At 41.0% G+C, this 26,534-nt stretch overlaps 1 protein-coding gene across 3 annotated transcripts in view; it reads right to left on the reverse strand.

The window, feature by feature from the left end:
* GNB1 (G protein subunit beta 1) overlaps window positions 1–26,534 on the reverse strand; it is an 84,368-nt gene that overhangs the window by 32,376 nt on the left and 25,458 nt on the right. The window contains exons 1-3 of one of the 3 annotated variants that reach the window (XM_058552681.1): window positions 7,800–7,949; window positions 7,372–7,410; window positions 7,110–7,119 (exon numbers count right to left, since the gene is read on the reverse strand). The exons of 1 other annotated variant lie outside the window; for it this stretch is intronic. The gene's annotated coding sequence lies outside the window, so the exon portion shown is untranslated. Of the gene's footprint in view, window positions 1–7,109; window positions 7,120–7,371; window positions 7,411–7,799; window positions 7,950–26,534 lie in introns of those variants that run through there. One more of the 3 variants, XM_058552678.1, reaches the window with a different exon arrangement.

Below are 26,534 nucleotides of genomic sequence, written 5' to 3' on the forward strand. Positions count from 1 at the left end.
GGCAGCAAGACAAAGGCATCATGATCAATAAAGGGTATCATTGCTGAAGTTGGTGCAGAGTGATGCACACTGTGGATACTCCATCCAACACGACTTACCCATAGCCTTCCCTGTCATTGAAAGGTATATGATGACATTTAAGAATAAAATGACATGTCTGAATTTCACTTTAAAACAACCAAGGAGGAGGGAAATAGGCGAGGGCAGATAAAAGCAAAACTGGTCGTAATTGTTTTAGTTTGGTGATGGAGTTCCATGTACTATTTGTTAACTTTTGTATATATTTCAATTTTCCATTAAAACAGTTCTAAAATATGTTAGAGACTTTGGATCTTGATTCAAAATCCAAATGTACAGACTTTTCAGAGAAAATCAGGAAAATTGGAATATGGTCTGGGTATCTGATAACACGAAGGAGTTACTGTTCTTTTGTTTGGTATCATAATAAGAAAAAAGTCTTAACTGTTAGAAATACTTCTTACTTATGAGTGGAATGATAGGATTTTGGGATTTGCTTTAAAACACTCCAAGATAGGAAGGAAGGAAGGAAGGAGAAAGGAGATTAAGCAAAATTGGCAAAATTCTGTAAATGTTGGAGCTGGGTGATTACATAATATTCTGTTTTTATATATGTATGAATATTCTCTTTATAAATTTTTTAGAGAGTCAATGTTTCTTGATATGGTTTGACTACATTATAAGCATGTATTAAATTTGTTATAAATCTCTTGGTTTTAAAAGTATGGGAGCACAGGCATCTCATGAGCAGATAATGTCATGTTTTGACATTTTCTTCTGCAATGAGATGGATCGTCCTGCCACTTTAGCTGGTTGGTTGTGAGGGTTCAACCCCAATAATTCCCAAATTTGTCTGAACAACTGAATGGTCGGCCTTGGAGGCTTATATACCCATGTTTCAAAAGTGATAAAAATTAATATTAAGTTTTGATAACACATTACCACTATATCAGCTTCTATGAAGTAGCAGATATCAGAATATCCAAGGAAATAAAAAGTAAACCATAAATAGTTTTCATATGGGTAACCAGATGACAATGAAGACTAAGATAGGAAATCTAACTACATATTAAATTCTTATTTAGCTCTGTTTTAAAGTACCCAGCAAATTTTTACCTATGTTATTTGAAACCTGACATGGGTGTATTACATTTTATTAGGATGCAGTATATTTAAATAAGTCTTCCCTCAACATCTAAGATATCTCATGAGATTTTCCTGTTTCTGAATTTTCTGATGCAAATTTTAAAAGAAAACTCACAGCCCCTAACTTAGTTAAGTGGTTTACTTTTAGATAATGCGCACACAAGAGACTTTTACTTTTCACATTTTAAACTCACAGATAATGTAACATAATTTTCTTAACTTACTGTTTAACCCCAATTAAAGTGCCTCCCCTAAAGCCATAGAACAATGTGAAAATTTAATCACCCGCAGTGGAACTAAATTTATAGAACAATCATATGAGTTCCGTAAACAGAAAAATAAGATACAAGAAACAATCTATACATAAAGTCAATACATCTATCAGCCCTACAAATGGTCTGACTCTCTGAGGCCCCCCGGCTGACCTTCTACAAGGGGGAGGAGAAGCCCCATTATTGCAGTTTACTACCTTTTAAAAATAAACATTCTTGTACTTTTCAAATCACAACAAAACCTACACAGATAATTCATAAAGTCACTGAAAGCCAACTGCCACTTACACTCAAACTGAATCTGTGGGACCCTAACGTGTCATTCTAGGAAGTCCATGCTAAACCCAGACATCATGGCAGGGGAAAAGGGCCCAAGATGGTACTGTACTATGCAGATGTCTGCTGCCCTGTGATGGTGCCAGCACCACTCCAACATGTGCTTCCCTGGCTACCCAAGTGTCTGCCAGCCTCAAGTAAGAGAGGAGTCATACAGGCTTCTGTGCACCAAAAGGGATTTACTGCTGACAAAATCAACCATGCCCCTGGTTAACAACCAGGAAGCAATCCAGCTCCATGGACAGACTACAGAACACAAAGCTTGTCTTATACAGAAAAAGTAAAATAAATCATTTTTGATAAGATACCTCCACCCTCTCTATCCAGAGATGTGCCTAACCAAGGCAGCAATATCAATAACTGCAAATTCCAATTAGGGAGTAACAGCACTAATTACACTGGGAGGTCACGAAGCAGGTGGAAAGCGGCAGCTCAGGGAATGAGACGGAAAGACAAGGATGAGCCCGTGTGGGAGAAGGTACGAGCTGTCCTCCCCTACGTCACCTTTCCCTCTGGGATCTCAGGAAATGGCTAGTGCCCTTTTCTCCTTAGGTCTGGTGCCCCATGAAAACCCATCTGCTCTTCTGTCCTGCTCTCCCTCGGCGTCTAACCTTGTCAGCCTATGTCCTCTTTTTGCTTCTAGGGTTGAGCATAGAACCTAGCAAATACTAGGTGATCAAAAATCGTTCAATAAATCCAACCCCTTCAAACTTGTTGAGGCCAAACAGGAAATCCCACTTTAATTATTTCTGAGCCCAACTTCACGCGTAATTGATGCAATCTAAGAAACAAATGGCACACACCCAGAAGGCAGGCCTAACAGGGAAAGGTGGTGGGGACTGGAAATCAACCACACACACCACGGAGGTGGCGGGCCTCCAAGCACCTCAGAGGGGCTATAACCCTCAAGTCTGGGGTAAGACTCTGCTTCCCGCCATGTCATCTGCACTCCATTATGTAGAGATAATCTTTGTTTTTACACTTACTTCCTGCAAACTAGGATGAACACTATTGAAACTTGTTTTTATTGGCCTTTGCATGTCCAGCCCATCTGAGCAGGACTTGCTGGCTAGAGGCAGGGTGGTCACACGCAGTTGGGGTCACACGTATGGAGTTCCATTCCTGGCTCTCTCATCACCAGGTGGTCTCCACTATGTTCCTAACCTCTCCCTGTCTTCATTTTTCAGTCAAAAAGTGGAGACAGTAAGAGTACCCACCTCACATGCTATGAGCATTCAATGAGAATCCACATGAGGCCCTTTAAACCTGACTGAGCCATAGTAAATGCTCACTAAACAGGACTTGTTATAAAAACGACTTTTAACCTGAAATGATCTCAGTAACAGAAAACTACCTCTTCCTTCACCTGCCACACATCCTGCCTAGAGTCAGTGGAGCAGGCCGTTTTGCAGAAATCAAGAATATGGGTAACAGTGCCAACCAGTATACAGGGGTTCACCAGGGGGAGGGCAGACCTGCTCATATTGCTTTCTAATTGCTCATTTAGTTTTTAAAACATCTTTATTGAAGTGTAGGTAACACAATAGCCACGTCCAAGTTGATACATTTTGACATATGTATACACCTCTGAAACCACCACCATAATTAAGATAATCTGCTTTCTGTCACTACACATTAGTTGCATTCTGTGGAATTTTATATACGTGGAATCATACAGTATGGACTTTCTCATGGTCTGGCTTTCTCACTCATCATTATTTTTTTTTTAATTTTATTTATTTATTTATTTTTTCCCCCAAAGCCCCAGTAGATAGCTGTGTACGTCATAGTTGCACATCCTTCTAGTTGCTGTATGTGGGATGCAGCCTCAGCATGGCCAGAGAAGCGGTGCGTCGGTGCACGCCTGGGATCTGAACCCGGGCCGCCAGCAGCGGAGCGCGCGCACTTAACCGCTAAGCCACGGGGCCAGCCCCATCATTATTATTTTGAGATTCATCCATGTTGTTGCATGTACAAGTCTTTATATGAACACCTGCTTTTCTGTCTTTTGGGTAAACACCTAGAAGAGGAATGGCTAGATCATAGATGGTAGGCATATGCTTAACGTTTTAAGAAATTGCCAAACTGTTTCCAAAATGGATGCACTGCCATGAGAGTTTGGACACATCCCCATCAGCACTTGGTATGAACGGTCTTTTTTATTTTAGTCCTTCTAATAGATGGATAGTGGCACCTCATTGTGGTTTGAATTTGCATTTCCATGATGGCTAATGATTTTGACCATCTTTTCATGGGCTCATCTGCTATGTCTATATATATATTCTCTGGAGAGGTGTCTATTCAAATTCACTTGCTTTTTTTATTGGATTGCTTTCTTAATATTGAATTTTGAGAATTTTTTACTTATTCTGGATACAAGTCATCTAAAAGACATGTGATCTGCTAATATTTTCTGCCAGTCTGTGGCTTTTCTTTTCATTCTCTTAACAGTGTCTTTGAAAGAGCAGTTTTTAATTTTGATGAAGTCCAATTTATAAATGTTCTCTTCCAGGCAAGAGAAAGAAATAAAAGGGATCCAAATTGGAAAGGAAGAAGTGAAACTGTCACTATTTGCAGATGACATGATTTTATATATAGAAAACCCTAAAGAATCCACCAGAAAACTTTTAGAAGTAATAAACGAATATGGTAAAGTTGCAGGATACAAAATCAACATACAAAAATCAGTTGCATTTCTGTACACTAACAACGAAGTAGCAGAAAGAGAAATTAAGAGTACCATCCCATTTACAATTGCAACAAAAAGAATAAAATACCTAGGAATAAACTTAACCAAAGAGGTGAAAGATCTGTACACCGAAAACTATAAAACATTGCTGAAAGAAATTGAAGAAGACACAAAGAAATGGAAAGATATTCCATGCTCTTGGATTGGAAGAATTAACATAGTTAAGATGTCCATACTTCCTAAAGCCATCTATAGATTCAATGCAATCCCTATCAAAGTTCCAACAACATTTTTCACAGAAATAGAACAAAGAATCCTAAAATTTATATGGAGCAACAAAAGACCCCGAATAGCTAAAGGAATCCTGAGAAAAAAGAACAAAGCTGGAGGTATCACACTCCCTGATTTCAAAATATACTACAAAGCTATAGTAACCAAAACAGCATGGTACTGACACAAAAACAGACACACAGATCAATGGAATAGAATCAAAAGCCCAGAAATAAACCCACACATCTATGGACAGCTAATCTTTGACAAAGGAGCCAAGAACATACAATGGGGAAAAGAAAGTCTCTTCAACAAATGGTGTTGGGAAAACTGGATAGCCACATGCAAAAAAATGAAAGTAGACCCTTACCTTACACCATGCACAAAAATTAACTCCAAATGGATTAAAGACTTGAATGTAAGACCTGAAACTATGAAACTTCTAGAAGAAAACATAGGCAGTACGCTCTTCCACATCGGTCTTAGCAACATCTTTTCAAACACCACATCTGACCGGGCAAGAGAAACAATAGAAAAAATAAACAAATGGGACTACATCAAACTAAAAAGCTTCTGCACAGCAAAGGAAACCATCAACAAAACGAAAAGACAGCCTAACAATTGGGAGAAGATATTTGCAAACCATACATCTGATAAGGGCTTAATCTCCAAAATATATAAAGAACTCACGCATCTCAACAACAAAAAAACTACCAACCCAATTAAAAAATGGGCAAAAGACCTGAACAGACATTTTTCCAAAGAAGATATACAGATGGCCAACAGACACATGAAAAGATGTTCAAAATCACTAACTATCAGGGAAATGCAAATCAAAACTACAATGAGATATCACCTCACGCCCGTCAGAATGGCTATAATTAACAAGACAGGAAACAATATGTGTTGGAGAGGATGTGGAGAAAAGGGAACTCTCATACACTGCTGGTGGGAGTGCAAACTGGTGCAGCTACTATGGAAAACAGTATGGAGATTCCTCAAAAAATCAAGGATAGAACTACCATATGATCCAGCTATTCCACTGTTGGGTATTTATCCAAAGAACATGAAAACACCAATTTGCAAAGGTACATGCACCCCTGTGTTCATTGCAGCATTATTCACAATAGCTAAGACTTGGAAGCAACCTAAGTGCCCATCAAGGGACGAATGGATAAAGAAGATGTGGTATATATACACAATGGAATACTACTCAGCCATAAGAAACGATGAAATCCAGGCATTTGTGACAACATGGATGGACATTGAGGGTATAATGCAAAGTGAAATAAGTCAGAGGGAGAAGGTCAAATACCGTATGATTTCCTTCATTAAGTAGTAGATAATAACAACAATAAACAAACACATAGGGACAGAGATTGGATTGGTGGTTACCAGAGGGGAAGGGGGGAGGGAGGAGGGTGAACGGGATAATTTGGTACATGTGTGTGGTGATGGGTTGTAATTAGTATTTTGGTGGTGAACATGATGTAGTCCATGCAGAAACAGAAGTACAATGATGTACACCTGAAATTTTTACAATGTTATAAACCAAAAAAAAAAAAAAAAGAGTAATAAATAAATAAATAAATAAATAAATAAATAAATAAAAAGACTTCAGAAGAGGGAAAAAAAAAATGAAAAAATAAATGTTCTCTTCCATGGATTATGTCTTTGATGTCGTAATTAAGAAATCTTTGCCTAACCCAAAGCCTCAGTGATTTTCTGTGTTTTCTTTTAGAGGTTTTCTAGTGTTAGGTTTTATATTTAGGTCTATGATTCATCGTGAGTTAATTTTTATCTATGATGTCAAGTTCACCTTTTGCATATAGATACCCAATTGTTCAAGCACCTAATTCATTCAATTTAGTTTCAATTTTTAATTTAAAATTATTTCAACTTACAAAGAGTTGCAAGAATAATACACAGAAGTGTATACCCTCACCCAGATTCACCGACCCGTAACATTAACACTTGCTTTACTACTCCACTTATACAAACTTTATACAAACATTGGATTTTTGTCCTGAATCACGTGGCCTCACCTTTATCTCTATCATCAGCTAATATTCCAAATAAGATTTGATTTAGAAAAAGGGCTCTCCTGCTTTCTAATGAAAAAGGTTGGAGAAATACTGCTCTTGTCCAGAACGTGAACCATAATCTCTGGGACCTTAGCCCTTCCTGCTGAACACTAGATGGAGCCTTTTAAGAAAACATCCTTCTTCAGGATCAATTTGTTCTAAAAACCAACTTTGGACTTAAAAAAGAGAGATGGGCAAAACTGTAACAAAAACCAGGTTATTAAAAAAAGAAACCCTGAGGAAATTTAAATATTGTACTTTAAAAACTGAAAGGATCAATTACATCAAAATTACCTTAATTCAGAAGTGCTTCTGGGGGCCGGCCCCGTGGCTTAGCGGTTAAGTGCGTGCGCTCTCCTGCTGGCGGCCCGGGTTCGGATCCCGGGCGTGCACAGACGCACCACTTCTCTGGCCATGCTGAGGCCGTGTCCCACATACAGCAACTAGAAGGATGTGCAGCTATGACATACAACTATCTACTGGGGCTTTGGGGAAAAAAATAAATAAATAAAAATTATAAAAAAAAAAATAAAAAAAATAAAAAAATAAAAAAAAAAAGTGCTTCTGGTCTGGTCTCCAATACATGTAAAATTGTCTGCAACAGACAGAGAAAAGGCTATATTTGCATTGCATTCAGGTTGTGAGGAAAAATATTCCATACATTTTAAGGAGCACATAAATCCATCCCCTTTCCCTATCACCATTTCTCGCCCAAAATTTCTTTACTTAGTACTTTGTATTAACTTAGTATTTAGTTTTTCAGTGTGGAAAAGAAGAAATCTGATCTCAATTTCTTTTTTAAAAAGTCCTTAGAAATGCCTCAGGGAAAATACCTTGTATTAAAGTATTGGGGGGAAGAGGTGTTTAGAATCCTGCTACTAGAAAAATTATAGTAACAACAAGAAAAAAAAAAATCACAGCAGTTACAACAAGTAAAAAAAAAAAGTCACAGCAGTTCAAGAAGCTTCTTAAGAGCAATCTCACCCAGACATTCCCATTTGACATGTAGTGGATCTCATCTGAATCTCAAAGAGGTTGCTGGCTAACTGTCTCCTAAGTGCTGGCAAGTCCATATGGGACAGTTCAGTCGTCCCTCTGTCCCACTCCTGCTGCCTCGGTGCCATGTGAAGCCTTGGACCTGGTGATCAGGAAGCAGTCTGCAAGGGCTGCAAGAGCAGCAGACATCACAACGGAGCCTCTCAATCCTCCTCTCACCAGACTGCAGCCAGAACTCAAGTCTATTTCAGTCCAGATTTCTTCTGAAATGTCTGCTTGTTCTTTCAATGTCTGGTTGTTCTTTCCCAGAAACTAAGTTTCAAAACATTTAAATGTTTTTATAATCTTTCCAAATTAAACTTTGTGTGACACACCACTTTTGGATGTTTCACAGGTTACCACCTGCCTACTGATTCATTCACTATCTTGTGCGACTACAAACTCACATGCACACATCTAATCTGGGGGTCACAAGAGGTAACAACAAGCTGAAACGGCCCCCAGTGGACCCGTAAATTCTAAGGCATTTATTTAACAAAATAGTTTTATTTTGGAATTATGCTGCTTATGTTATAAGCAAGCACATGCTTTTCTAGCAGTAAAAGTGGGTGTGGAAGGAAAACAGTTTAGCGGTTCTTCAAAAAGTTAAACAAAATTACCACATAACCCAGCAATTCTACTCCTAGGTATATACCCAAAAGACAGGTATACTCAATAGACAGCACACTTATGTCCATAGCAGCCCTATTCACAATAGCCAAAAGGTGGCAACATCCCAAATGTCCATCAGTGGGTGAATGGATAAACAAAATGTGGCATATCCACACAATGGAACATTATTCAGCCATCAAAAGGAACGAAGTACTGACACATGCTACAGTGTGGATGATCCCTGAAATCATTATGCTCCGTGAAGAAACTAGACACAAAAAGTCACATTACTGCACAGTTCAATTCACATGAAATATACAGGATAGGCGAATCCACAGAGACAGAAAGCAGTGGTTGCCAGGGGCTCTGTGTGCACACACGCCTGTGACGAACAACTGCTCAACGGGTACCAGGTTCCTTCTGAGGTGATGAAAGTGTTCTGGGGTTAGGCAGAGGTAGTGATTTGCACAACATCAGAAATGTACTAAATGCCACTAAATTGTTCATGTTAAAATGGTCAGTTTTAGGGGCTGGCCTGGTGGCGTAGTGGTTAAGTTTGCGGGCTCTGCTTCAGCAGCCCAGGGTTCGCAGGTTCGGATCTTGGGCGTGGACCTACGCACCGCTTATCAAGCCATGCTGTGGTGGGCATCCTACACATCAAGTGAAGGAAGATGGGCACGGATGTTAGCCCAGGCCCAATCTTCCTCAGCAAAAAGAGGAGGATTGGCAACAGATGTTAGCTCAGCACTAATCCTCCTCACCAAAATAAAAAAAGTCAGTTTTATATTATATGAATTTTACCTCAAAAAAGGGAGGGGGCAGGAGAAAGTGCTGTTAAAGTTACTTAAAAAAAAAAAAAAAAACAGTGGATGTGGAAGCAGAAGTCAGAGACCACGGAAATTCACCAGTGAACCAGTGCAAACTGTGGCTTGCTTTCACAAACCCTCCGAGGGGAGCTCTTAGGAGTGTACACCCAAGGCTTCACCAAATTACCGAGTTTAAAAGCAGGGAATCTCAACCTCCACAACTGACATCTGAGATTGGATCATTCTCTGTGGTGGGGGGCTGTCTCATCTGCTGCAGGATATTCAGCAGCAGCCCTGGCCTCTACCTTTTATTTATTTATTTATTTGGTGAGGAAGATTGGCCCTGAGCTAACATCTGTGCCCATCTTCCTCTATTTTGTATGTGGGATGCCACACAGCATGGCTTAACGAGTGGTGTTTAGGTCTGCACCCGGGATCCGAACCCGCGAACCCTGGGCCACTGAAGCGGAGCACATGAACTTACACACTAAGCCACTGGGCCGGCCCCTGGCCTATACCCTTTATCTATCTATCTGTCTGTCTATCTATCTATCTATCTATCTACCTACCTACCTACCTACCTACCTACCTACTTACCTACCTACCTACCTATCTATTTTTGTGAGGAAGATCAGCCCTGAGCTAACATCCCTCCTCTTTTTGCTGAGGAAGACCAGCTCTGAGCTAACATCTATTGCCAATCTCCTCTTTTTTTTTCCCCAAAGCCCCAGTAGATAGTTGTATATCATAGTTGCACATCCTTCTAGTTGCTGTATGTGGGACGCGGCCTCAGCATGGCCAGAGAAGCGGTGCGTCGGTGCGCGCCCGGAATCCGAACCCGGGCCACCAGTAGCGGAGCGCACGCACTTAACTGCTAAGCCACGGGGCCGGCCCTGGCCTATACCCTTTAGATGTCAGTAGCACCCCTTTCCGTAGCTGTGACAACCAAAAATGTCTCCAGACACCATTAGATGTCCCTGGGGGGCAATATCAGCCCCAGGTGGGAGCTACTCCTTTAAAGTGATTGTCACAATTATCCCAATCACCAAATATAAATCCTTTCAGGTTTTTCCACATCAAGAGACAGGCAGGAAAAATAAAAATAGTCAGAAAAATGTATCTATGCCTAGATTGCCTTGCAGTTCAAGGCATGAAACAAAGTTCAAGTTCCCTAAAGTTTCTGTGGAAGAAGGAAAGAGGGAGCCAACCCCCAGAGAACATTTCCCTACCCTCCAGCTCACAGGGGCCACCAAACCACCTCAGCCTGGATTCACATGTAGAGTTGTCTGGACTTATTTCTGGCTAAAAATAAAATCCAAGCAGGGCTCTTTTTCTGTCTACATAGCCCACAGAACCCAGCACAGAGGATAAGACCACTATCCCAGACAGCAGCACACATTAATGTGATCCTAAACCAGGAGCCCCACCTTTACAGAAAACCAGGAAAACTGGGGATTTAACCAAATCCAAGCCTAAGCTTCATCATGCTACTAGGCCTCCTGGAGCAAAAGGCACAGTGGGAAGGTGGGCCGCAGCTTCTGACTCATGAGGGCTGACAACACTAGACCACTGAGTCTGGCTGACAGGGCACCCAGGTCCCCATGGAGCAGGGGGCAGTGCCTGGCCAGCGAGTCAGGAGAAAAGACGGTTCTTGGGTGGGCAGGAAGGCCACCCCACAGTTACTCTGAAGCCTAGCCATGAGGGGTGCTGCTTTAGAAGTGCAAGTAAGGGGTGGCATGAGTACACGCTGAATTGTTCTGTATTTAACCTTTTTAGGAAGCAACCCACAAGGGAAGCTGGGGGAAGAAGGGAAGCTAAGGAAAGATAAAGACATAAAATTCAAGAAAAAGGTTAATTTATAGACCCATTTTTAGTCAAAACTTAAAATATGTAAAATATAATTCAAGTCATAGATTTAACATAGTAAATACAAATGCATCATCAATTTTATGAGCAAACTAAACATTTGTAATACTCCAAATGAACGACTCCTCACCCACGCGGACAACCCTGCTTTTAGACCATCTTCCTGTGGCCAGTGGCAGCCTGCTGGAAGGCCTGAGTCCTGCTGTCCCTCCCGCTGGTCTTCTGTAGACAGGTCTACCTATGCAAACCCATGAAGTGCAAAGCTTCCAGACCACTCCCTCACAGAAGCACCAGACTGCCGCACACCACATCCTTCCTTCCCAGCACCATCTCATCAGGTCGCCCGGCTAAAGTTCAAACACTGGTCTTTGAAGTCTACTTGATACCTTGGCTCTATTTTAAGGGATTTATGGGTCAAATCCCCTGAACTTCCACTCACTCAACAAATAACCTTTCAATGCCTATCACGTAAGACAGTGCTAGGTGCTAAAAGCACAAGTCAACAAAACAGGCATGGTTAGCCGCACACATGGGTCTTACAGTCCAGTGGAGAAAGCATGGAAATTATCCTACAATGCACAGACAGTAAAAAAGAGAGGGAGACTCTACCAATACAAGCTAAACTAATAAAACTCAAGAAGGGCTAGTTTCACATGGGCCTGTGTGATTTGAGCAAAGTCTGGGAAATATACGCACAGGAAGACTTGCACCACAGGCAAGCCAGGACAGCACTCCAAAGCTCAGGGAGGAAAGAGCTGAAGCAGAGCGTGCAGCTGACCCCCGCTCTGGAGTTGAGAGGGAAAGGCATGTATCAGTGCAGATCTCGTCTGGCCCTGCCTCCCAGCCGGGAGCAGAGAAGCCACTTGACAAAAGAGGGAGGGAGCTTTGGTGGACACCAAGCCATTCTCAGTAACTGTGGGCACCATGGTACACTAAGCCAACGTGCCCAATAGCCAAGGTGGTTCTGTCTCCACAGCTGTATTAGGTTAAAGTCCTTCGAGCAGATTTCCAAAGATGGAACTATTATGTCAAAAATCAACTACCTTTTTAAGGCTCTTGCTAAAATCAACTGAGCCTATGTTTTGACTGTCGAGTCGTTACTTTAGCAATATTAAATATTACTGTAATGAACATCTTTGTACAAATATACTCTAGTACATCATGAGGTTTTAAGTATCAAATGCTAGCATTTATATGAGTATTGTTATTTCAGTATTTTTCAAAATCTAAAAACTCAATCCTCTTGAGACATACCTACAGAATTCCTCTACTGGCTGCATTAAAATTTCAAATCAAGCAAAGGTACACTTGTAGGGAATGATTTCTTCTATATCAATCCCAAGACAGAGAGAACACACCGGTGCACCATTACTTATCTGCAATTCTGAGAGCCCAAAACCAGACCAGAAAGACATAAGGGTATTAATCAGTCTTTATCCTATTCAGTGTGAACAGTCCTATGTTTTATCACAGGTTTTAAGGTGTCTGATTACAAGCCCTACTAGGGGTATTGTGCATATGTGCTATACACACCACTTTATCTTTCTAAAGGCTGAATTCCAGAACACATCCGACTCAGTTTTGCATAAAAGCCTGGGGGCTTGTAAGAGACAAAGTAAAGTTGTCACTTCTGATTAATCCTCTAGTTCAAAGACGTTCTGAATAAGTAGAACGTGAAATGATAATGTGAAGGAGGTCCCTTAGTCAAATTTAGGACAATCTGAGGATAAAAAGGAACAATAATTGGAATAGAATATATCTTACTGGAAAAAAAATGAACACACAAGTACACAATAACACTCAAATAATAAATAAATAGAAAGAAACAAGAGGAAATGTAAAGCTTTCTTATTTTTTAATTTAAAAAGGCAATTGTACATTTTTTTAATTCTTTTCTACATCTATCCTAATCAGAGTATCTCCTGTCTGTAGCCATATATTTTTTTTTTCAATTTATTGAGGTCATAATAGTTTATAACATTGTGAAATCTCAGTTGTAGATTATTATTTGTCAGTCACCAATATGTGCCCCTTTACCCCTTATGCCCACCTCCCAACCCCCTTCCCCCCTGGTAACCACTGATTTCTCCGCTTTGTCCATATATTTGTTTACCTTCCACATATGAGTGAAATCATGCAGTGTTTGTCTTTCTCTGTCTGGCTTATTTTGCTTAACATAATACGCTCAAGGTCCATCCACGTTGTTGCAAATGGGATGATTTTGTCTTTTTTATGGCTGAGTAGCATTCCATTGTATATATATATACCACATCTTCTTTATCCATTCATCAGTCAATGGGCATTTGGGTTGCTTCCACATCTTGGCTATTGTGAATGATACCGCAGTGAACATAGGGGTGGATAAGTCTCTGAATTGTTGATTTCAAGTTCTTTGGCTAAACACGCAGTAGTGGAATAGCTGGGTCATATGGTATTCCTTTTTTTAACTTTTTGAGAAATCTCCATACTGTTTTCCATAGTGGCTATACCAGTTTGCATTCCCACCAGCAGTGTATGAGGGTTCCATTTTCTCCAAGTTCTCTCCAACATTTGTCGTTTTTTGTTTTGGTAATTATAGCCATTTTAACAGGCGTAAGGTGATATCTCATTGCAGTTTTGATTTACATTTCCCTGATTAGTGATGTTGAACATCTTTTCATGTGCCTGTTGGCCATCTGTATGTCTTTGGAAAAATGTTCATATCCTCTGCCCATTTTTTGATCGGGTTGTTTGTTTTTTTGTTGTTGAGTTATATGAGTTCTTTATATATTCTGGAGATTAACTCCTTGTCATATATATGATTTTTAAATATTTTCTCCCAGTTGGCGGGTTGTCTTTTCCTTTTCTTCATGGTTTCCTTTGCCTTGCAGAAGCTCTTTAGTCTGAGGAAGTCTCATTTGCTTATTTTTTCTTTTGTTTCTCTTGCCTGAGTAGACATGGTATTCGAAAAGATCCTTCTAAGACCGATGTCCAAGAGTGTACTGCCTATATTTTCTTCTAGGAGTTTTATGGTTTCACGTAAGGTAGAGATTTCTTTACAGAGGAATGGAAACAAATGTAGAAAGAATGACAGATTTAGGACACCACCATAGGCCTCTAGAATAGTAACAGATGGATGCTAAAGTCAATGGGTGACAGTATGTTAAGTTATGAGACATTCACAAAGTCTAAAAGTATCACTCATAGATTATTTCTTAATTATAAAAAGGAAAAGTTATTACAATTAAGAGATCTGGTGGACACCACCTTAATCAAGCAATTAAACTTAGTATTACCAATAATGGAACAAATCAACATTAGGCATCTCATGATATGATAAAATGGGAAGTACAGGGGCCGGCCCCATGGCTTAGCAGTTAAGTGCGCGCGCTCCACTACTGGCGGTCCAGGTTCAGATCCTGGGCGCGCACCAACGCACCGCTTGTCCAGCCATGCTGAGGTGGCGTCCCACATACAGCAACTAGAAGGATGTGCAACTATGACATACAACTATCTACTGGGGCCTTGGGGAGAAAAAGGGAAAAAAAAAAAAAAAGGAGGATTGGCAATAGATGTTAGCTCAGGGCCGGTCTTCCTCAGCAAAACGAAGATTGGCATGGATGTTAGCTTAGGGCTGATCTTCCTCACCAAAAAAAAAAAAAAAAAAAAAAGGAAGTACAGGTCATTCTACAGAGCATTTTTGCCATAAATGTTTTGCCTGAATCCAATCATGAGAAAACATTTATAAAAATCCAGGATGTGAGACATTACAAGTAATTGGCCTGAACTCCTCAAAAATGTGAATGTCATGACAGACAAAAAAGGTGGGAAGACTGCTCAACGTGTAGTGAGCCCAAGGAGACACGATAACAAAATATGCAACACATGAGCTTGAGTAAACCCTGAACATGAAAAAAGGGCATGAAGACACTGTGGAGAAAACTGAAAAAATTCGATGTGGACTTGGATGAAGCATTACTGAATCAATGTTAAAGCTCTGGGGTACAATGATATTATTGTGGATATGTAAAAGAATACCCTTGTTCTTGAGATGTGAGGCTGGAGCTGTAAGGACTCGCATACATGAAATCTACAACAACCAAATGGATCACCAAAAAGCACATCTACAACAACCAAATGGATCACCAAAAAGCACATATAGAGAGAAATAGAAAGAAAATTGGCCCCCTCAAAATTACAAATTACTGAATCTTGGTGAAACGTACATAATGTTTACTGACCTATTCTTTCAACTGTCTGTAACTTCAAAAGTCATTCAAAATTAAAAGTTGGGGGGAGGAAAATACTGAGGTCAATAAAGGGCAAATATAAATTTAAAAAACTATATGTCCTTGAAGTTATCAAACAAAAGATGGGATGACTTGAAGGTAAAGTCAGAGAAAATTACTATATTTTATGACTATTTCTTGACTTTCCTCTGACCATTATAGTAAAAAAAGCTTCTTTAGTAGCTGGAAAACTTGGCACAATAATATGTTCATGATTTAACGACATGATCAATGCACTCTGATTTTTAAGAGTGTACTTTTAAAAACAGATGAATTAATGTTTCATTTTTAATTTTCATATTTATTTTTTCATTCTAACAGCGTTTAAATGTTATTTTTCTCAGGCTGGCCAGATGTTTATCAATTTGATCTTTTCAAAGGACTAACTTTTTGTTTCATTGATTTTCTCTACTGCATTTGTTTTCAATTTCATAAATTTCTGCTCTGCATTATTTTCTTCTTTCTGCTTATTTTGAATTCATTGTGTTCTTCTTCTAGTTGAGGTAGAAGCTTAGACTGGTGATACCTTTCTCATTTTCTGTAGTTAAGTATTTAATTCTATAAACTTCCCTATAAGCACTGCCTTCACTATGCCCCACAAATGTTGATATGTTCTGTTTTCACTTTCATTCAAATTAAAATATTTTCATATTTCCCTTATAATGTCATCTCTGATTTGTTTAATTTCCAAATATCTGGGGATTTTCCAGATAGCATTCTGTTACTGATTTCTAATTTAATTCCACTGCAATCACAGTTATTTTAAAGCCCCTGTCTAACAGTTCCAATGTCTGCGTCACCTTCAAGTCTGCTTCCATTGATGTCTTTCTTGACTATGGATCACTTTTTGTGTATCTCATAATTTTTTACTGAGTACCAGAGAAGAACAGAAACTGAAGTAAACAGTATCTACGCCCAGAAATGGGCATACCTCTTCTTCCGTCGGGCCATTGGTGCGGAGGGTTAAGTCAATCTAGTCTTTACTTGAGCTGCATTTGGGTTTTATAATCCTCAGTGCACCACAGGCTGCCTTAACCTTCAAAATGCCAGAATATTTTCCTCAAAAATTATTGGCCAAAGAAGAAACACACTTCTCTCACACCTGCTGTAAGCTGGAAGCAAGGCAGAAAAAGCAAACCATCCAACTTCTGCTCAAATTCAGATTCACATAAAGATGAAAACAACTCTAAGGCTACCTCAGTTTGAAGACAAGCTCTCACTTTATTTCAGCAGAAAGGTGAATGTTTGTTAAAAGGGCACTGGGCCGGCCGTGGCTTAGCGGTTAAGTGCGCGCACTCCGCTGCTGGCGGCCCGGGTTCGGATCCCGGGCGCCCACAGATGCACCACTTCTCTGGCCTCGGCCGCGTCCCACATACAGCAACTAGAAGGATGTGCAGCTATGACATACAACTATCTACTGGGGCTTTGGGGGGAAAAAATAAATAAATAAAAATCTTTAAAAAAAAAAAAAAAGGGCACTGAAAAAAGAATCAACATATTGCGACAGAATATATAAAGGATTCACCACAAGTTAATGTTCTGTGCCATACGTACATACAGGTCTTCAGCTCATTCTGAGTAGAGAACACACTTTGCTCCCACAGCTACAGAAAAACTCCTTTAAGCCCATTTGCCTCACTTTCACTGTGCATCCGGAGGTTCCTTAATGAGCATCTTCAAGTGCTATTGGAGGTTATGTACAAAACTTTTACCTGCCTGTAGAACACCGCCAGCCAGATTTCCAACATCACACCACACATTGACTTCATACAGTCATACGTCAAGAAATCTCGTGCTTGTACCATCTCCTTCTCAAGCCTTGAGAAAATGAAAGAACACACTGGGGCTGCCATCAAAGCCTGGGATGAATTCAGCTACATACTAAGGTATGCCAGGGGACACGAGAGGCACATGTGAACACTTGTGATGGCTCCTACATAAACAGTTTTGGCTAACTCTAATTACTGAATAATAAATTTCTAAACGTGTTCAGTTGCTTTTTTTATTATCCTGTATTTTCTTGTGTTCATTAAAATATTTTTTTTAAACACTTCACTGTGGTTTCCATATGGGACACGGTAAATCTTTTGGGAAAAAGTTATAACTTCTCTATTTTTTGCAGAAGGGTGGTAACTATGCAATATGCCCTACAAAGATCTTTCCAACTTTCTCCCAACTTAGGTTTTGCCTAGGTGAATACTTCAAATTTTGCAATAAAAAAGTAAAAGTAACTTTACCGTCAAGCACAGTAGTAACTACTGAAGATTCCACATGTTTTTGGAGGAAGAACTAGGGAAATATATCAATATGGGAAAGTGTACAGAAACAGTAATATGCTCAGAGCACTTTAAATTCAATACAGAAGTGAGGAGGCACAACTAAAACAACACTTTTTTTTTTTTTAATTTTTTGTTTATTGCAGTAACATTGGTTTATAACATTGTAAAAATTTCAGGTGTACATCATTGTAAAACAACACCTCTTTAGAGCTTTGATAACTTCCTTCTAGAACTACCTAAGTTTCCAGACTGAAAAGATGCACCAAGGACCCAGTGTAATGAATGGAGAGAGACTGACATCAGGATACATCGTATTTCAGAACACCAGAGAAGAAGTAAGATCCTAAAAGTTTCCAGATGGAAAAAATTGGTGATATACAAAGGGTCAAGAATCAATGGCATCAGGGTCGGCCTGGTGGCTTAGTGGTTAAGTGCACACGCTCCGCTACTGGCAGCCCGGGTTCGGATCCCGGGCGCGCACCGACGCACAGCTTCTCCGGCCATGCTGAGGCCGTGTCCCACATACAGCAACTAGAAGGATGTGCAACTGTGACGTACAACTATCTACTGGGGGGCTTTGGTGAAAAAAAAGGAGGAGGATTGGCAATAGACGTTAGCTTAGAGCCGGTCTTCCTCAGCAAAAAGAGGAGGATTAGCACGGATGTTAGCTCAGGGCTGATCTTCCTCACAATCAATCAATCAATAAATAAATAAATAAATATTAAAAAAAAAAGAATCAATGGCATCAGACTTCCCACAGCAAAGCTGGAAACTGGAAGAAAATAGAGCAAAGTCTTGAACTAATTCCAAATAAGAATTCTATATTCAACAGAATTATCAACTGCAAGATCAGACCAAAGACATTCAGAGTCTAGGAAGCTACTAGAGGATATTTTCCCCTACAAGGGGAAAAAATAAGGAAGACATCACATCCGGGATTCGGGATCCAGGAGACATGACTTCCTTCTCCGTCCTTCTCTAGTCCTTGCGTGGTTCTGGGTTTGGTAGGTAATGCGCTGTTTGATGCAGTCATAATACTTGGATCCAGTAATAATACTCTGACAGGGTAATCGTACTGTGAGGGAAGGTGTGATCCATGCGTATCAGGCACTGCCCTAAGCCCTTTACCTGTTAGTCATCTGAGTCTCAAGACAGTTCAATGAATGAGCCTTATGATATACCCATGATATCAGGGATACTAAACTGACATAACCTAAGCCATCAAACTTGATTTCAAAAGTATAGGTGGAAAAAAGATATAGCTCAAATTATTTCTAATCAACAATACAATTGATCAAGTACTTATTATATGCCAGATGCTATGTTGCTAAGTACTTCATATGCCTCAATGATTAATCCCTCAGTAACCCAAGAAGGTAGGTACTATTATCATCACTCCCTGCAATTTTAATTCTGTAAAATTACAGAAAAGATACCTGAGGCAAAGACAGGTCAGTAACTAGTTCAAAGTTATACAAATACTAAGGGGCAGAGTTAATACTGCTGCCAGCAATCAGACTGGCGCCCAGGGGCTCATACTGACACTGTACTTACTCTCATTTTAAAACAATAAGCTTGTATACGTTTTTAAAAATGAAAGAAAATCAGACAAAAATTAAGATTTGTCCCTTTGCACATACTTCTTCACTCTCCTCCCCTCTGCCATAAAGTATCACTCAACCTTAAAGACAGAGCTTAGAGACAGCTCTTCATTAAACTTTCCTGGCTGCCCCTCTCCCCAACTAACTGCTCTCCCTCCTGTCCTCTTGATCCATTTCCGTTTTCCTATCCTAGGATACGGTAAGCCAGGACTGTGCCTTGCCTTCATCACTGCTTTGCACACTTTTTTTTGGGAGGGAGTGGTCTTTCCAACTTACAGACCACCTCTTCTAAGAGCTGCCCCCATTGTTCCTCCTCCAAACCCCTGTCTTGGGATGATTCACTGGCTCCTGGCAGTATGTTTACAATACACAACCCTGTCTCCCCACCACTCACCCATCATAGCTGACCAGACCAGGGCTAAGTACCCAGCTCAAGTCAGACCAAATAAATCCATCTGCCAATAATGTGGAGACTGAAACTGTGAGTGGGACAGACTCTCCATGTCTGGAAGTAGGACATGAACTTGAAAACTTGGACTGAGCATCAGAAAGATGAGGAACACGCACGCGTGAGGGGAGCACATCTCTACTGTCCTTGTTCCTTTCCCTTCCCAGGCCCCTCTATAGTCCAGCCCTTATAATAAATTCTTGTTCTTTCTTAACCTAGAGCTTCAGCTGGTTTGTTTCTTGCAATCAAATAACTCTAATAAAATTATCTGGGTACCATACCTGCACTAGCACCAAGCACCTATTCCCTATGTGCTTGAACATTAAGTACATGACCTCCTCATTCAGGGCTTCATCAATGGTCTCTGCAAGAAGACTCCCAAATTCCTACCTGTCTTATCTTTCAAGCTTGAATCCTTTGCCTCCAATTACAAACCCTATGTCTCCCACCTGGATGATGGCAGCGACAGAGCCTCAGTCCTCCTCCTCAGACCTATATTAGCAACATGTGACACATCAAATCACTTCCTCCTGCTTGAACCCCACGCCCAGCCCCAAAATGAATGACGGGGCACCCTTCTTCTGTAGTTCTTCATCTCCTTGTTATTCCCCTTCCCTGACTGCACCCCAACTCCTAGAATCCTAAACCCTGCACTGCTCTAAGGGCTCAATCCCCTATTATAGTTACAGGCCTTTCCTTTCCAAACCCACTCATGGTCACTTCCCCACCACCCTCAAGCACAAACTCAAAAACCCTCTTCACACCAAGCTGCCACTCAATTCCATCCATCCCCCCCACCTCTGCACTCCACCCCCACTTGTCCCTGGCCTCGTTCTAGCTCACCATCTGTGCCTAGCCTACTACTAACTTGCTCCCGCAGCCTTCTCTTTTCCTCTTCAACCCATCTTATACATCACTGCCTGATTATCTTTCTGAAGGACAGCTCTGACATCTGACTCCTCCGCTCAAGTGTTAAATACTCCACCTACGGAAGAAAATCAAACTTTTTAGCCTAGCCTCATTTAAAGCCCTTGTACCTTACCCACTGTATTCCCAGGTATCCCTCCAGACTTCTGATTCATTAAGTCTAAGGAGGGCCAAATACATATACACAAACACTCCACGTGACTACGACTGGGAGCAAGACTCTGACCGCTAGGCTCATAAACAGAAATCCTAGACACATGAATGTATTTTTGCTTTGAAGAATTAGAGACAATTTTAAAAAGTAAAATATTCCCCACACTCATGAAAAAGCAAATGCTTCCAAAATTTATGAGCTGAAGACATGAGCATCATATTTCCTGTAAAAACTGCAAAACACAGAAGCTCCTCTGAATCGGAAGTGTTTCTATAACTTATACTCTAAATTGTTGGGATTTACAATAGGAACTGGAAAGAAGTAAGAATGATAGAGACTCTATGCCTTCCGACTATTGAGAATTACGCAGTGCTCTTTACCGTAAAGCTCAGCTGATGTCTATAATTACTATGTGGTCATTATTGGAAAAGCATTTAGTGAGATGATTCTTGTGCCAGGCACCAGTTTAGGCCAGACTGAAGTAATCAGGAATATTTACTTCCAGGGTGCGTACACATATAGCCATACGTACTACACAACAGCACTAAAACAGAATGCGAGTTTAAATTGTTGGTAAAACATTTAACACTAAATGGTCTCGATACCTGGGTTCATATTTCTGATTCTTCATTCATTCACTCAACAAATATGTCCCCCCTCCCACTACGTGCCAGGCATTTAAGCAGGGCTTCCCCAGGAAACAAGGCACAGTTCTTGCTGTTAGGGAAGGCATAAGTAGATAACTTAAGTACTTAATTTTGATATGTCAAGCGCTGTCCAGTGTCAGGAAAAAATAAAATTGGGTGAGGTTAGACAGAAGGGATGAGGGGGTCTTTTTTTTGTGTGTGTGTGTGAGGACGATCAGCCCTGAGCTAACATACATGCCAATCCTCCTCTTTTTGCTGAGGCAGACTGGCCCTATGCTAACATCCGTGCCAATCTTCCTCCACTTTATGTGGGACGGTGCCACAGCATGGCCGGACAAGTCGTGCCTCGGTGTGCGCCTGGGATCCAAACCCAGGCTGCCAGCAGCGGAGCACGGCACGCGCACTTAACCAGGGGGCCGGCCCCGAGGGGGTCTTTTACAAAAGGTGGCTAGAAAAGGCACTGGGACATCTGACATCTAAGCAAAGTCCCGACATCTAAGCCAAGTCCCGAGGAGAGCGATAAGCAGGTGTAAAGTCCCTGAGATACTGACTTGTTCTTGTTACTCAAGTTTCTTAAGCTTAAACTAAACACTGATAACCCGTGCCACTTCTCTCTGGGTGTGATAGGAAGCTGACGAATTAACTTTATTTTCTCTATTTCTGGATGTTTAGTCCAATTGCTATCCCTCTCTTAAAATAAACCTTGTTGGAGGAAGATATACAGATGGCCAATAGGCACATGAAAAGATGCTCAACATCACTAATCATCAGGGAAATGCAAATCAAAACAACACTAAGATACCACCTCACGCCTGTTAGAATGGCTATAATCACCAAGACAAAAAACAACAAATGTTGGAGAGGATGTGGAGAAACAGGAACCCTCATACACAGCTGGTGGGAATGCAAACTGGTGCAGCCTCTATGGAAAACGGTATGGAGATTCCTCAAAGAATTAAAAATAGAGATGCCCTATGATCCAGCCATCCCACTACTGGGAATCTATCCAACGCACCTGAAATCAACAATCCAAAGAGGCTTATGCACCCCTATGTTCATTGCAGCATTATTCACCATAGCCAAGAAGTGGAAGCAACCTAAGTGTCCCTCGACAGACGATTGGATTAAGAAAATGTGGTATATATATACAATGGAATACTACTCAGCCATAAAAAAAGACAAAATCGTCCCATTTGCAACAACATGGATGGGCCTGGAGCGTATTATGTTAAGTGAAATAAGCCAGAAAGAGAAAGACAAACACTGTATGATCTCACTCATATGTGGAATATAAACCAACACATGGACAGAGAAAACTGGACTGTGGTTACCAGGGGCAGTGGGGGTGGGGGTGGGGGTGGGGGGTGAGGGGTGGGCACAAGGGGTGAAGGGAGTCATATATATGGTGATGGACAAACAAAAATGTACAACCCAAAATTTCACAATGTTAGAAACCATTAAAACATCAATAAACAATAAAAAATAAAATAAACCTTGTTGGTACAAAAAAGCTCAGTCATAAGAAAAGAGGGGAGGAAGAGGATCACAGTAAAGAAGCCAAAACATAGCAAAGAAACAATGACCAAAAATCTGTTTTAATAAGGATCTATACATTTCCTTTTAGTCCCAGACTTTCCTTCCTAATTAAGTTTTAAGCAAGTAAATACTCAAGATAAAATTCCTTGATTAAAGAATCAGTAGTAGGAATTCACCAAGAAGCTAAATATAAGAAAACCAGGCTATAATAACCAAAATTCCATCCAAGTTATTCATTAATTTGGAATGATTAAAAAGCAAATGAAACAAACAAAACCCCCAGAGTAGGAATAACAAATGCCAGGTGTTCAAGCACACAGTGAGGAAAGCACACCTCGGAGGTAACCTGGTGTCTGCCTCCTTAGCTATGATGCCGGGTGGAGAGCAAAGGTCTTTCCACAGAACTGGACAATGTGAGCTTCTTAACTTAAGAGAGTGAAGCAAGAATCTTGAATTAGGGGGAGATTATGAGAGGAGAACATCTGGACACACAGAGCTCAGGAGAGGACCACATTCACCTGATTCTTCATCCTGTTCTTAGTGCCCAGGGTCTGGAGTAGAACAACCTCCCAAATATTTGTTCAATATTTGTTTACTTTTTTCTGTAATGACCGGTTTTTCCTCCTCCCAATCCTATGTAATGTAGTAACTGACAATTTGGTGATGCATTAGGATGATCAAGAACATAAACTGGTTGATTTTTCTTTTAAAGCCCAAAACAGCATAAATTCAGAAAGAACAGGAAAGAGGCTCATGTACTGTTCTTTTTGTGTGTGTGTGAGGAAGATCAGCCCTGAGCTAACAACCATGCTAATCCTCCTCTTTTTGCTGAGAAAGACCGGCCCTGACCCAACATTCATTGCCAATCCTCCTCCTTTTGTTCCCCAAAGCCCCAGTAGATAGTTGTATGTTACAGTTGCACATCCTTCTAGTTGCTGTATGTGGGACGCCGCCTCAGCACGGCCCGACAAGCGGCACGCGCAACGCGCCGCCGGGGATCCCAACCCGGGCCACCAGCAAGCAGCAGACTGCGCGCACTTAACCGCTAAGCCACAGGGCCGGCCCCGAGGCTCATGTACTGTTGAACCTTCTGAGCTTCCCAGAAAACAAGGACATAGTGAAGACATTCAAGAAGGCCAGGTTACACAGACAGCATATTCTGATTTTTTAATCACTTCATATATTTTCACTGAATAAATTCATTGTCCAATTATCTGTCTTCAAGTCTTGTCTGCCAATGAAAAACCTTAAAGGAAAAAAGAAATTTGATATTAACAACTACATCTTTTGGGAAACGGTTAATTCCAGAAATAAAAACAAAATGACTCCTGATTCCCCTAGATCTTCCCAAAAGTTTAACTGGCCTAGACAAGGATCTTGTGTTTGCCAAGAAGAGAAAACTCCCACTGGGAAGTGGAGAGAGATCTGACGGGTCCCAAAGACAGAAGCGCAGTAGGCCAAGAGGAGGTGAAACTGGAAACGAGAAAAGTAGAAACAGGAAACAGAACCCAGGCTGGGCTGGCTCTTGGCGACCCTTGTCTGTTTTTCTGGGTGCACTTTCTCTGTCCTTCTACCACCCTCTCTCTTAACCAACCACTGTCATCTTGTGCACAGTCCAAAACCACCTCTAATTCCATATCCTAACCACCATCCAATGTCAGCCATGTCTCTTTGTTTCTAGAAAGAGTCCTCTGCACTAGCTCACTGGCTCACTGTCCTCAGGCCAGATGGCAAGTCAGCTGTCGCACAGGAGAGAACAGCTATCCCTGCCACAGGGACAGAGAACACGGGTGGGACAAGCAACGACTGGTGTCTTTAATATGTAACAAACTTCTCCCTCTAAGGTAAGTTATATAAGCATTTATCTCTTCACTCTGGCACCATTTAACTAGCTGAAAAGGATGAGTCATAAAGTATCATACATGAACATGAATCCAAATATATATATCAACAATAATTCAGTTCCCAAAAACTTATGGTCAACAGATACACGTGGCCCTAAAAAATAAAGACAACTGCAAAACCTCTTTAATATTTTTTTCTTTAAAAGCATTCATGACTATCCCCACTGTCTTATCCACTTACTGCGTCAAAATAGAAGAAAGAGCCATGGCCAGAATCAGAGAGCATCTACTAAAGACAGTCACTTGTTATTTTGACAAATCATTTATGTTTTCAGTTCATCTGTCACAATTGTCAAGAAAAACTAGGCTACCTTCCAAAAGTCCATTTTTAAGTAGAGTTTCTTAGATGATAAATTCCATTTTTCCATAGAAGCCACATTATGAACGCTGGTGAGGCCCCTTTAGTCAACATCCACTGTTTTTTCCTGTGTCCTTCAATTTCCCCTCTGGTGACAAGACAGCACCGAAATGACTTAACTTTGATTCTTGGAAAGGGAAAAATCCCACCTTTCGCCCTCGCCCAGGTACTTCCAGTGGGCGAGCCCCTTCTTGTGGGAACACACTACCCACCAGGCTGCAGTGACCAGTACAGGGTGACTGTGAGCCATTAGAACCCCAGCTTTCAAAGTGCACAGTGAGACGCCTGGGACACCACACCAACCCACAGGACGCCATAAGATATTTTAACGTTGGGACAAGCACTGTGAAACGCAACAGATGACAGATACCAAGGGAGCAGCTAGCTCGAGATGGTTCCCAGTTCCCACAGCAGATGGCGCTACACCCTTTCCAATGACGTCACATCCTTACACAGCTGGGTTTTCAGGGGCTGCTTTGATAAAAAGCAAGCACTGCACAAAAATCAACATGGAGCAGGAAATGAATGTGGTGGTGTCCAGTCGGATTCTCAAGTTTGAGAAGCTGTACAGCCCCATTAGTTAACAAAAGTGATTTATTTAAGAATAAAAGTTTCCTTCATATTACTTTTTCAAATGGCTACGAAGATCTTAGGACATAAATACTTAAGTTGTTTGGAACTAAAGACCCAATAAAGGCAATTTTAGGTATTTATTTTGGCCTATGGGCACTGTGAAAATCCTAGGGGCACTAAAGGTGCCATGAATTTGGTAATCTTTGCATTGTGACTCAAATCTGGGCGCCAGAGGGGAGAAACGAGGGGAGGAAGAGAGAAGCAGGGAGCGGCGCCACACAAAGCTCCAACTCCACCCACAGAGCCTCAATGACCTCTCTGCAACCCCCCACCCCCACACCCCTGCTTTAGGTGTGGGCTGTGAAACTGGACAATAAACTATAAATTCATCAAGAATAGGAACTGACTTCCTAATCTTTGTGTTCCCAGAACAAAACCCAAGAGGAACCCAGTAACTGCTTATTGAAAGGCACTTGCCCCAGGAAAGCAGGATTTGCAACGCAGCCTTTAGCTTGAGGATAGGTACACCTCAGAGATGAGGGAGGGAAGGGCAGGAAAGGAGAGGCTTCCCAACAGGCCAGGTGTGAGCAACACAGTTGAAGCTGAGAGCTGGTGCAGAGGGACAGAGGAGATGAGGCCCAAGCCTTGAAGGGTTTAGACCAGACCCTCCAAGCAGTACAGAGAGCGTAGGAAACACTCATCAAA

This window comes from Diceros bicornis, chromosome 13 (assembly GCF_020826845.1).
Source record: "Diceros bicornis minor isolate mBicDic1 chromosome 13, mDicBic1.mat.cur, whole genome shotgun sequence".
Taxonomy (NCBI): Eukaryota; Metazoa; Chordata; class Mammalia; order Perissodactyla; family Rhinocerotidae; genus Diceros; species Diceros bicornis.